This window comes from Lactuca sativa, chromosome 3 (genome assembly GCF_002870075.4).
Source record: "Lactuca sativa cultivar Salinas chromosome 3, Lsat_Salinas_v11, whole genome shotgun sequence".
In the NCBI taxonomy this organism is placed as follows: Eukaryota; Viridiplantae; Streptophyta; class Magnoliopsida; order Asterales; family Asteraceae; genus Lactuca; species Lactuca sativa.
This window is the reverse complement of record NC_056625.2, coordinates 119,551,074-119,563,569: the sequence shown is the minus strand read 5'-3', so window position 1 is coordinate 119,563,569 and position 12,496 is coordinate 119,551,074.

Sequence of the window (12,496 nt, the reverse complement as noted above, 5' to 3'; positions counted from 1 at the left end):
AACAGCTAAACAACAAATCTCGATAAACTAACTAAAGACAAATCTATTTAGGTACTTTGGTTTAGATTGGACTTCATCTCAAAATATTGGCTAACTATTAAGTGCAATTGATATTTATTCATTATTCACCGATTCCTAATATGACTAACATCATGATCAAACTACTAATCATTCGATTTTAACACAACTATTAATTCAATGATCGAGTGAACAAAAATCATGTAAATCAGTATTTAATGCGTATTAAGTAAAAAATTTATCTTTATTAATCCTAATGAAAATAGGAGTTAAATCATGCATATAATGATCATCTACTCATGCACACACATTAAAGTTCATCACATTATTTCCTAACCCTAGGTTATGATCTAACTCTAGTCATAATTACCAATGATCATGGACAATTATGATTCAGATTAACACAGAATGTTCATCTAAACTCTATTAATTCAACAATAGGGAATAAAATAACAATCTTTAACACATATGGATCTTGCAATCAAACTGGACAAAATAAATTAAATAAGAATAAACAATCCAAATAACAATTAATCCATAATCTCAAAGATTTATCTAGTCATAAACGCAAAGCAAAGGGTTTTAACACACAAACCATAAAGTAAACGCATATCGAATCACGTTGGAATGCTAATCATGATTAGAAAAACAAACCAAATGCTTTCAAGCAAGAATTCGATCTCTAATCCTTCAAATTTTCGCTCCTGTCAGCTTAACAGCGTTCCGGTCGCCTTCTAGACCCTCAAAACGGCCGAAGAAGTGTTTCTTGCTGACTAAGGATGGATAAAAGTCGGAATCTCCCTTTAGGTTAACCAAAAATCGCAATATATAAGATTTTCTGCTGACTAAGTACGTTGGGCGTACATGGACTTATGTTGGGCATAAGGTGTAAAATTCATGTCAGGACCCAACCTAGTACGTAGGGCGTACTCCCATTACGCTGGACGTAATGGCCTTCTTTAGCCATTTCTTCCTTTTTGCAATTCAGGTCTAATTTCCATCCTTTTCGCTTCATTTCCGCTCTAGCAACAAATTATACCTGTAAAATGTAAACTAAGCATTATAAGTACCTTGTAGTTCTAAATATCATAAAAACATAGTATAAAATAATAAGAAAACGTCATATATATATATATATATATATATATATATATATATATATATATATATGTAGTGACAAAGAACATGGTTTGGCATGCAGAATTAAAGCTTGCACAATTGAACATGGTGATTTGGGTGTTTAAGAGATATATTGAATGTATATGGTGTTACACAAAAAGGATCTAGATCTAGACTACATAATTAACACACACTTACACACTCACTTCTACATCTCTCAAGCACACCTCTACAAGTGGACAAACCCACCTTATATAGAGGTGTTTACATGTCTCTCTCTCACTCTAACTAACAAATGGGTCTAAAGGCTAATGCACCACATGCAAGTGGGTTTTACAAAGGTCAAACATTTACAAAGTCAATCATGAATAACTTTGCACCCCAACATTCTCCCCCTCAAAGTTAGGAATGAATGACCCACTTCAAATCTTCCAAAGTCGAGCAACTACGCGGTTCGAGCCTCAAAGGTGACACATGTTGAAACGAACTTCAATCTTCAATTCTTCCATGATTCTTCAATTTGGGCTCTAGGATGTGAGACCATACAATCCAAGCAGCAACGAATGATTAAGAGTATTCCAAACTCCAAATAATCACCCCAAAGTTGCGCATAAAAACACACCCCAAAAATCTTCAATAATTCCAAACCCATTTCGAATACATCACTTCCGAACTTCCAATTGCATCATCTCGTAGCTTCAAAACTCCAAGATCACTTCGGTCTTCAAATCCGCGTAATATGAAAAATTCAAGTTCGAATTTCCATATAAAACTTCTCCCCCTTTTTATAATCGAAATTTGATTATAAAACTCCAAAGGAAAAAAAAACGTGCTCTATTTAGAATTTTTCGTGTCAAAACTCCCCCTTAACATGTGGCATAAACTTTGTGGTTCAATCTGAAAAACCAAAAAATAATCAATTTTTAGCTTCATTCACGGATCGCCTTTGACAAAATTTCTCAAAAATGGGTAGAAATTGTCAATTTCAAAATTCTGCAGTGACCCGTTGCGCCCAAAACAGCCAAAAATACAAAACTCTCCCCCATTTTCGAAACTTGGTAGAAAGCGTCAATTCGCATTAACTGCAGGGGCCTGTTTCGAAAATTATCCCATTTCTACCCAATGTCGAAGTTGGATGAATTCTTCCAAATCTTCGAAACTCATATTCCTTTTCTCCTTCAAAATCTCCGTAATCAAAAATCTTCATACTGTCGCGATAAAAAATCTTCCTTAGTCGATATCGATTCCCAAATCTTAGACTATCGACGTTAACCATCGACCATTGAATAATCAACTCCAATCCATTCAATTTCTTACTCATTAGTAGATATTAAGCAAATCAACTTGACCAAGCCTTCACTTTCGTTATTGACTATCTGTAAACCGAGTTTGACCATTTAACTGGTTAACAACCAAAATCAAAACTCCAAACTTTGATTTTGCAATCGGTTCTTGAAATAAGACCCTCTAAATCACAATCAAATCCAAAATCGTGAATCGTCGACCCCAAATGCTTCGATTTCAAATCATCGACTATTGACCATTCGATTCTAGTCCTTCACTCACTTTTACAAACCCATCGATCATCGCATAACCAACTCAGGTTTCGACTATTGACACCCCAAACACAATCTACTAACGAAATCAAATGAACCCAACAATCGACTCCAACACCTTTTGAAATCAAAATTCAAATTTCGTCATCTGTTCGCTATCAATCGTCGAACATCGAGTCTTCCTTGTTTGCTTTTCATTCCAGCCGATATCTATATTCAGCAACCCAACCATCATCAATCGAATTCAAGCATACTCAAAACCCAATACCAGTCAAAATTGAGTTCTACTCCTTAGCAATTTGATTTCAAATTCGAATTCAATTCTAGCATGTGAGTTTGACTTCAATCCCCATTCGACAGTCGTAATTCACTGATCGAAAAAAAAATCAATTTTGACTTTCTGTTTGACTTGTCCTTAACCCATTGTAACTAGTTTGTTCTACTGCAAAGTCGACAAACACAAATCGATTTTCAGATCAAACACAAATTTCAAATCCTTTTCGTCTGTTCTTTAAATGTTCTTCACTGAGTTTGTCAGAACAAAATCAAACGGTTCTTCATCTTGTCTTCATCTTCCCAAATCGAATTAGAAATCAAATTTCAATTTTCAAACAAAATCAGATTTGTCTACATCAGTTCATCATAGAGTTCTTCAAATCGATTTTGTGGAGAAAATTGAATACGATCAAGAACAAATTGAAATTATCAATGAACAATCGATAATCAAGAACTTATTGAATAATCAATGAATAACTGATGATCAAGTAGAAACTGAATCAAACAATCAAAGATGAAACAATACGATTATACTTCAAGAACAATTTTGATTGTGATCTGAGACATAAGTCTTCGATGGCACAACTGGATAAGCAAACGTACAAGTGGATCTCGGAACAGTGCTTTTAGAATAATCCCAATTGATGACTTCCGATCTCAATCAACGATATCGGATCTTTTAAAAGAATTAATTGGGCTCCCAAAAATTGATCAATGAACAGTAACAGGTTAACAATTTGGGGCTCAAATGATTTATGAACAGTAGATTTCGAAAAATGGATCACAAAATACTTTTTGGGCTAAATCAAGAAAATGATTGAATCATAATGAATTTTGGGCTTAAATCTCGATTCAAACGAACAATCACAGTTTGAGAATCAAATCAAACGAACAAATATGAAATTGGATCGGACCTTGATCTAAAAAAATATTGGATCACAACAAATGGGGTTTTCAAGAAAAATTTGATCCAATGAGTCAAACGATCACAAATCAAAAACGCAACGCACGAATTCAATGAAATTAAGAGAGATCATAGAGAGAGACTCACCAAAATTGTTCAAATTGCGACAAATGTTGCCAAACCGAGAATCGTTCTTCAAAAATCACCTTGATTTTGAAGACCCGCTCTGATACCAATTGTAGTGACAAAGAACATGGTTTGGCATGCAGAATTAAAGCTTGCACAATTGAACATGGTTATTTGGGTGTTTAAGAGATATATTGAATGTATATGGTGTTACACAAAAAGGATCTAGATCTAGACTACATAATTAACACACACTTACACACTCACTTCTACATCTCTCAAGCACACCTCTACAAGTGGACAAACCCACCTTATATAGAGGTGTTTACATGTCTCTCTCTCACTCTAACTAACAAATGGGTCTAAAGGCTAATGCACCACATGCAAGTGGGTTTTACAAAGGTCAAATATTTACAAAGTCAATCATGAATAACTTTGCACCCCAACAATATATATATATATATATATATATATATATATATATATATATATATATATAATAAACGTTATCAAACAAGCACACACTAATCTTTTGATTGCCCCCAAGAAAAACTGATTTTTATTATTATAGCATCACATCAAAACGCTAGTCACCAACATCGCGCAGAACAATCCATTTTGAGTCTATCCATTACATTAAGACCCCAATGCATATATTTGTGTCTAAATTTCCTAAGAACTTCCCCAATCCTAAATACTTACGATCATCATAAACACTTCTCAGTCAATTTGAATAACGTTCATTTTTGGCATTCTTACCTCCTATGCCCTTTTATTTACCACCCTTTCGCCTTAAAAATTATTGTCAAATGCCAAGTGACTCAACAAAAATGAAAAATAATATATAATATAATAATCCTAGAAATATGACTACACTTTTTATTGTTGCAACTTTATCTTTTTTGGAACTTTTTATCTTTTTCACTTTATCTTTTATTTTTTATTTTATTTTTCTATTATTTTTTTATCTTTTCTTAGTATTTCAACTTCTCATAATCACATAAGCAAATAAATAACTTTAACTTAAACTTAGTTACAATTTTACTAATACTTAAGTTTGTGGCTTTCTAAAAGATTCAATGGAATACTCGGAATCCATAGGTCACTAATGGAGCCTGTGACTTTCGATGAAACCCGTGTAGTAGCATTCTTCCCGTTCTGATTCGCGTTCATGTAATTCAGGTGGATAGATATAAAATATCCCGCAAGGAATACTGGCCAAGTCCCAAAGTTCACTGATTGACTTCACTCCTAAATTGTTACTTTATTTATATAATAACTAGACTCAACAATAAAGAAAAGTAAACAGATAAACTTGATAAATTGACTCGCTTTGTTTTGACAAAAAGGACCCAAGAGATAAATTAGTCACTGGTACGTTTTTTTATTAGGTCTAGGTTTTACCAAAGTAAAACTTTTTACATCCCTCAAATTGGCAAGGATGTGTTTTGTCTCATGATTTCACTAGGATAGGGAAGTCACAAATATACTAGAACATATGTTGGCTCAAATAAACGTCGAGGCCCACATCAGATCCTCCCACACAACACTAGAAACCTAGGTCTCAACACAACAATACAACAATTTTATTTAAAAATATAAGTAGATTTTCAAAATTAGACTATTTTTACAAGTCTTTATTATTATTATTAGTTTTTAAAAAATTTCAATCTAGAAATGTCAATTAATTTTGGTATTTCTTTTTAGCTTTCGACTCCTACCTTACAATTAATTCATGCAATGTCCCCATTGAATGCATAAATAATTAAAGAACATAAAAATAAAAAGGTAGAAAAAGGAACAGACTCCCCATGGGTAGTAATGGCGAGATCGAAACGAGTGGGGCTACTGAAAGTTGCTCCAAATTTTGTTGGAATACTAGAAACTGAATGTTGCTTCTGAATGTGCCGGAAAATAAAACCAAGAACTCCGAATTCTGAAATGTGGTGAAAAATAATGCAATGTACAGTGACCATGACGCGGGAAGGTTTCGACCATGTCGTGACGTCGGGTGAGGAAAAATCCGAATTGGGAACAATAGCATGACCACGAAATGGTAAAATGCCGAACACGTCATGGCATTTAGGATGACAATCTCCACTCGCAACTTCAAACTCCCCCATGACATAGGAAAATGTCAACCATGACGTGGCAGCTAGGATAATACTTTTGATTTGTGTTGAAACAAAACTCCATGGTGTAGGAACAACTCTTCCAAACCATGGAAATCGATGAAATCAAACTGACACCCTTAGAATAATAATCCCTCCAAATATCAACGCACACCCCACACGTATTTAAAATCCGTGGCTCTCAATTATCAACGTCAAACTTTCTCGACTTTTTCTTTTTTGACAAAACAATAGTCAAACCTAGCGGCTGAACTTATTTCCATTTTCTAAGGGAGAAAATTATGCAAAAATCTAAAAGATCAAAGAGTATCAACATGGAAAACAAAATTAAGTCAACTAAAAATAAATTAAACATCCTAATTTAAACAAACTAAATACACACCAAAATAAAATAAAACTACTAAGTCTAATAAACCAAAATAAACTAAAAATAAAAAGTATAATCTCAGTCACTCATCATCCTCGTCGTCCTGGTGTTGCGTCCTAGATGTGTCTGATCCATAACCACGCTATCGATATGGTGGGGGAAGGGGAACTGGATGATGATAACCATGTGAAGCAAAGAAACCAATCAATGCACCCTCAAACCACTATTTCCTAGTCTCGACCACGTCAAACCGATCATCCACACGATGAAAAATGCCATCCATGTGCTGAGATAGGTAACTAATATCAATCTCCTGACGTGGCCCCTATTGTGATCATCGTGGAGTAGGTCTACGCCTCCCTTGTCTCTCATGCTCTGGTGATGCTGGACCCTCCTATTTGGTCACGCCATTAGGTCGTATCCTCAAAATACCATCATCACCACGCATAATAACCCTCATCGACTCCAACAGCTGCAAAATCATCGCCCTCACATCATAAAACACCATCGAACTCGAAATTTCTCTCGTAAATAATTAATATGATCTACCCAAATGAGTGATGAAGTGCCTACCACAGATTAGGCTACTCGCAAAGACCCTTGGCCCTTCGCCCCATATATGAACTAAAGCAATTGGGAGGTTCAGGTGCCTCCTTGGTGTAACAAGCGTCCATAGGAAAAACTAATCAGTAGAAGGCACCCTCTAACAATTCTTATGAAACGTAAGAGAGATAGAGATCAAGCAATGCAACAATCTATAAGTAGTGGAGTGAATCATTTTGCCTCGAGCAGTTGATGGTATATATACTCCACCGGTAATCTTAGCCCAAAATACATTCTCGTTTTAATCATTTGGCTGTCCTATAACACAATCAACAAGAAATTTCGGGAAGTGGACAATCCTCGTCTTGTCAAAAGTGTAAACTCCAACTCTAACAGAAAACTCAATAGCACTGCACTCCCTACTGACTCCACCAAGTCGAAAAGAAACGGTTGTCCTATCATCAGGAGTCTTCATAAGATCAAAGGAAATTGTAGCATAAAACTCCTGCAAAAATTCCCAATAGACGGGTTCCTATTGATAGGTTTTAGCCATAAGAACATCCTATGTGCCCATGCAAACCCTAGTGCTTAGATCTAGGTTTCTCTATTATACATGCATTCATCCAAGACTTTAAACCCTAGATCTAGCATGTGATAATCAATATTAACATAAGAATAGGGTTTAGATCTTACCTTGATTGTTATGTAGCAATAACAATCTCAAATCCTCCTTGTAATTGGCTTTTGAAAGCTTAGTGTCATAAATGTCACACCTCTAATGGCTCACAAACACCAAGAGCAAGAGGATGAAGATGGAGAAGAGGAGAGGCACCCAAAAACATCTAGAAACCCTAAGGAATCTCTTAGCCACGTTTTTGGTGCCCTAGGGGTCCTCAAATAGTGAGACGATTAGGGTTATCTAACAAGGAAACCCTAATTTGACTGCTTAGGCCCTAAGCAGCCCATGAACTCCCTCCTTAGAGGCCTTGGACGATTTCTAATGGGTTTCCCCATAGAATTCATCCACTCCATCCTCTATGGAGTCCATTAGATCAATATTCAACTATCACACAATTGACAGTTCCAGTCCCCTTTATTTAATTAATATCTTTTAGCCACAAAATTAATTCTTATTAATTCTTTACTAATATTAATTAAACAATATGATTTCTCCTTTAATATATTATTCTCATAATATATTAATAAATCATAATTAATCCTCTATTTCCATAATTCATCCTATCAAGTTGCTTTGGTGAAGGCAACCCAAAAGGACCATGCACCATCGGGTCAAGTACATACCAAAATAGTTATGGACTTAGACACTAATCCAATAGTCTCCCACTTGGATAAGTCTAATAACTATCCTGCGTATGACTTCAGATCCTGATCCGCAATCGTAGCTTTCAAAAGCCGCTGTCAACTCTGATCTTATCGGATAGCATGTCCTTTAGATAAGGGATCATATATTCCTCCATTCTAGATATCGTATAGACTGAGACATGGATTTAAATCATTCTCTCTGTCTATGTGTTGTTTCTCGATTTCCGATTTATGACGACTGACAACAAACTATAGTTGAACACATCAACTTAGTCCCGGCTTGTCCAAGCACTTAGGTGTCATCACTAAATCATCGAGGGGACCATAGATATCGCTTTCATCTTACTTTGGGTAAAAGGAACGGATAAACTTCGATTCAATGCTCGCTTGTACTCACTCACCGTATCACACACAACCATACGTTTTATAACACCAAGTTACTGGTGCGTTTATGTATTATCAATGTGTAACCGACTCGCAAGATACAACTCACACATCTCGGTTTCAAGAATATAAGATATTATCATCTCACCAATTACTCGTGATAAAATCCATGAAGCGATCCAAGTGAACGTGGGTTTTAATCCAATGCTCAAATCATATTCATAAGCACTCATGAACGTTGCAGCAAACCTTTGTTATGTCTAACACATTTTAGACAATCTACACACCAATTCATGACAGTCTTCATTCATACCTACTCCCAACATATGAACGACTGTGGACCGTTCGAATAATTTGATTATTCTAAAATAATTTAATTATTCAGGAAGTCAAAACATGCAAAGTGAAACACAAGAATAATACTAATCCTATATAGCCTCAAACTTTTGAGTATAAATAAAACACCTTTTATTTATCACCATATTGATTACTCGTTATTTTTTGTTTCGAGTAATCAACTTACTACTTGAATTATAAATATAGTTGTCCCTGTTGGATTAGTGTCTAAGTCCATAACTATTTTGGTATGTACTTGACCCGATTATGAGCATGGTCTTTTTGGGTTGCCTTCACCATAGCAATATGTAGGATGAATTAAGGAGAGAAATGTTTAATTATGATTTATTAATATATTAAAGGATAAATCATATTGTTTAATTAATATTAGTCAAGAATTAATAAAGAATTAATTTTATGGCTAAAAGAGATTAATTAAACTTAAGGGACTTTTTGTGTAATTATAAGATAATTACATAGATGGGCTAATGGACTCCATAGAAGTTGGAGTGGACGAATTCTATAGGGAAACCCATTAGAAATCGTCTAAGGCTTCTAAAGAGGGAGTCCATAGGCTGCTTAGGGCTTTAGCAGTCAGATTAGGGTTTCCTAGCTGTAAACCCTAATAGCCAGCATATATAAGGAACCCTTATGGCCCCAAAAAAACGTGGTGAATACTTCCTTTAGGGTTTCCATCCGTTTTTGGTGCCTCCTCTCTCCTCCCTCTTCGTCCAAGTTGCTTAGTGGTGTTTGTGAATCCATTAGAGGTGCAACGCTTGAGGCACTAAGCTTTCTTTATCAAATGATTAATTTTTATTGCTATATAACAATAAAAGGTAAGATCTAAACCCTAATTTTAGTTATAGTTTATTAGATCTAGGGTTTATGGCTTTGGATTATCAATTGCATGTTCATTAGAAAAACTAGATCCAAAGCTATTAGGGTTTGCATGTACACCATAGGATTGATGTATTGCTCAAAACCCATCAGTCCCATGCTCTTAGCATGCACACTATCTTTTCCTGTGGTCCTTACTTTATGAAATAGATCAATTGAACATATTTCCAATGATGCTAATTTCACAATTCCTAATCCATTAGTGTAAGAATACAAAATTCTCGCCACTACTAGAATATGTTAGATTCTAGCATTTTATGCAACGGTCCTTTCATAATATCATAGCGCCAAAGTCACCAAGACTTTGCTAATGAAATTACAAATTGCTCTAATGGATATTGTTACAAGACAATTCCATAGTCATGAAGTCTCACATTCAAAGTACAGTCCTTTGAACATCCTTCTTGCATAGAAGTTTCTAATCTAGACATTGATTCTCGATATCCAACTCCCAATATGGAAACATTTCCATACTTTCCATATGACAACTCATTCTAAATAAAATCTTATCTATTCATAATAATGTCAATATGGTCTATCCATGACTATACTTTCAACTGTCCACAAGCAACCAATCCTTGGCGAACCTTAGATTGTCCTTGGCAGTTGTTTAATTATTTTAGTCAAAACCGGTTCTATTTCCTTTTCCCACTAAATGCCCTAGGCATTTGAAAAATTTTAGAACGGTCGAATATTACAGCATATGCAATCGATCCTATACCCAAAGCATATGGGATACAATTTATAATGAAAACGTGATACTTTACCAGTTTCTTACTATAATATCGTTATAATATTTCTATTTGCTGTGTTCTCAAAATTCAAACTATGAAGAGGGATGTCGTATTCATAATCGAACTTTGAGAATGCAAATAATAAATATACCCTTGACTAAATTGAATTAAAATTTCTCGATCTAAGCTTTTAGATTGGAAACGAAGTATAACATTCTCTCCCTTAATTATAGCAAAAACAACTTTTCTACCCCTGCCACTTTGCAAAGTGAAACTTTTGTTTTTCTATAATTAATATTGTCAACTTGCAATACTTAAATAATAATCATGCTCCCACTAACATGATGATTATATCCATTTCAGCATAGCATTTATACTCCCACTAGCTTTGACACGTATTTAGAAACCATCTAAACTTCTAGAAAACAATACTTATTGACTTCCAAAGTTCATTGTTTCTAATACGATATGCTTCGATAAGCGTTTATCTAAGCTTCTCAAAATCACACACCTTTCTTTAGACAGCTCACATGTGTGTCTAAACTAATTCAGAACTTATTTTACTAAGTTCTAAATGTTCAGACTATTTGCCAAATCTCACAATTCGAACTATGAAGAGGGATGTTGTAATCATAATCGAATTTGAGAATGCAATTTACATTATCGCTATCTCCTTAAAATCTCTCTTAGTGATAGCGTTTCCTAACAATCATTTAATGAAGGAGAGAAACCTTATGACACTTAGATTTTATGGTGTATGTGCTCCTATCCATGTGAATTTGCCATAACCATAATCGAAAGATAATGTTTGTGACAAATTCAAACTCTTATGGACAGAACTTGTTCATTCTTAATTTCTTGCCATCAAGGGTCCCACCATTGCTTCCAAGTTATCTAGTAGCTCACCTATGCCAGTCAATGTACTTTCATTGAACAAGGTGCTTGCCTTATGGAGTCTATTAAGAACTCGTAGAATTCATATGCATAATCACTCAACAGGATTGGCACAAAAATAGAATTTTGTCAACACGATAGGTTACAAACCGCAAGTCGTGTGCTAGTGTTTAATAAGTTTACTCTTGATTAGTTCTTGAATCTTTTCAAGATCTTCAGACTCCCACTGACCTCTTGACATATTAGATTCTCTTATCAAGAAATATTTCTTGATAACAAATATCTAAGAGTTAGTGTGTGTGTCTATATCAAGACAAAACTTTACACACATTTGGTCTTAGTTGGTCCTTGTCTTCTCCGAGACATCACAACTTTCCAATTTCAAACGTGCAAGAGTAAGGAAAACAATTTTTCTACTTCACATTTGATGAGTGTGTGTCACTCAATTCACAATCTTGGAATACGATTCTAAGACTTGATTTTGGAACAAAGTATGACTCATCCTTTTGATTTAACCATTTCAACAATTTCCGATTCCTCTTCTTAGTCATACTAGTGCACTAAGATGTCCTTAGAGGATCAATTGTGATATGGTTCTTAATCATTAAGAAGATCATAAAATCCGATACAAAAGTACTCTCCCTTCTTAGATTAGAGAAACTTTTATCTTTCTGCCTAAGTGATTCTTCTTATTCGTTCTGCCATTCATGAAACCTTTTCAATGATTCAGAATTCCACTTAATCTTGTAAGCATAACCACATTTACTAGACTTTTAGTAAATTATGACGAATAGTCTTATTTTTATTTGTGGTGGACTTGACTAGTGCACAACATTGTGTTTTATTCCTTTAGTCCTTCACTTGATTCTCATATTTGTGTGATCAAG